Here is a 1775-nt window from a genome sequence, read left to right on the forward strand (position 1 = left end):
AAAAATCAACGTGTTTTTTTTTTTTTTTTTTTTTTTTTTTTGCCAGGTTTTATCAAAATTTAGTAATTTTAAAGTACTTTAAAACGTTTCACTAATAATCCAGGAAATGTATATTTGATTCTGGAAACATTTGATCTGCTTAATAATTTCATCTTTGTAAAACGAAAAAATATTACCATACAAATGAAATAATTGTTTCAAGAAATAATCCTTTATAAAGAGAAAAAATATATATAAAAATTTTTGTATATTATACAATCTATTCTTCTTCTTCTTTGTTTACATCTTTTCCCACTTCTATGTGGGGTCGATGTTTCTGGTCAGCTTTTTCCATCTACCTCTGTCCCACACTTCATCAGCGGTTAATCTCCCATTAGGCGACGCGCTGGGACCTCGCCCAATTTTTCGGGGGGATCAGACGAGGTCCCAACGTGTCGCCCAAGGGCAACGCCCTAGCATTAATTTCATTCTGATTATACTCAATGACCATAGTTATTTTGGCTAATTTTTCATGGCCGGATGCCTTTCCTGCCGACAACCCTCTCCATTTACCCGGGCCTGGGACCGGCACCAAGTTGAGGCTGGCTTGCGCCCCCAACCCCCAACCCCCCCCCCCCCCCCCTTCAGTGGCTGGGTTATATTATACAATCTATACCTTAGTAAAACTAGAAAATAATCATCCTCCATAGTGCTAGTAGAAATAACTTTTTGAAGAGAATAATCTTTTATAAAAAGAAGAACAAAATTTTCAAAACTGTTTATCATAAGATATAGCAATTGGATTCTTGCTTACCGGAAGAATTCCTGATTAAAGTGATTATTGAATTGTAAAAAGCTCCTGAGGCTTTTAATGTAATTCCTTTTTTTAGGTATTTTTCCCACTCCAAGATTACTTTCTGAAAAAGTAATTTAATTATTTTAAGCTATAGCTTTTATCATTTCTATTTCAATAACGACTGATTATTATTATTATTATTATTATTATTATTATTATTATTATTATTATTATTATTATTATTATTATTATTATTATTATTATTACTGTTGTTGTTGTTGTTGTTGTTGTTTTCATTATTATCATTATTATTATTATTACTATCTAACTACAACCCTACTTGGAAAAGCAGGATGCTATAAGCCCAAGGGCTCCAACAGGGGGGAATAGCCCAGTGAGAAAAAGAAATGAGGAAATAAATAAACGATATGAGAAATAATAAACAATTAATATAAAATATTCTAAAAACAGTAACAACATCAAAACATATATTTCATATTTAAACTATGAAAAGACTTATGTCACCCTATTCAACATGAAAAAATATTTGCTACAAATTTAAACTTATGAAGTTGCACTGATTCAACTACACGTTTAAGAAGACTGTTACAACACTCTGTAATTGGAGTTCTGAGTTTTGGTAAATGGTAGAGTATGTAATTAGATCAAAATCTTCATTATCAGAAACATTAGATTTTTAGTCTATCGATTACAACATATTTAGAGTAATTGGATTATGAAAGAGAATACATCTGCTATGAATAGAACAGTTTAGACTGGTTATAAAATAGAACTACTTTATGCTCGAAACAAATATTTTATTATTTTATAAATTAAAGAGTAATATTAGGTTTAAGAAATCAAGGTTATGATAATGGGAAAAGTTTCACTATTTCTGTTTAATTATATCAACGATAAACTATATTAATTCATGTTTTGATCAACAAATGCTGCACTATATTACTCATCAAATGTAGTGATTAATGTGCAAATATTCTCC

This window comes from Palaemon carinicauda, chromosome 7 (assembly GCF_036898095.1).
Source record: "Palaemon carinicauda isolate YSFRI2023 chromosome 7, ASM3689809v2, whole genome shotgun sequence".
Lineage (NCBI taxonomy): Eukaryota > Metazoa > Arthropoda > Malacostraca > Decapoda > Palaemonidae > Palaemon > Palaemon carinicauda.